Consider the following 414-nt stretch of genomic DNA (forward strand, 5'->3'; position numbering starts at 1 on the left):
TACTTGGATTTTAGTCCGGAAAATGTAAGGTTGGCATTCAACTTGCCTATGATGCAAGGAGATGAACATCCTTACACTAGAAGGGTCAACTTTGATCAAAGGTTGGACAAAGTCCTCACAGTCATATGTGAAGAGGGCGCCCAATGGAAGAGAGATTCAAGAGGGAAGCCGGTTCAACTGAGAAGGCATGACCTCAAGCCTGTGGCTAGGGGATGGTTGGAGTTCATCCAACGCTCAATCATTCCCACTAGCAACCGGTCCGAAGTTACTATAGACCGAGCTATCATGATTCATAGCATCATGATTGGAGAAGAAATAGAAGTTCATGAGGTTATATCCCAAGAACTTTATAAGGTGGCGGACAAGTCCTCTACCTTGGCAAGGTTAGCCTTTCCTCATCTCATTTGTCACCTT

Source organism: Arachis duranensis, chromosome 3 (genome assembly GCF_000817695.3).
Source record: "Arachis duranensis cultivar V14167 chromosome 3, aradu.V14167.gnm2.J7QH, whole genome shotgun sequence".
Classification (NCBI taxonomy): domain Eukaryota; kingdom Viridiplantae; phylum Streptophyta; class Magnoliopsida; order Fabales; family Fabaceae; genus Arachis; species Arachis duranensis.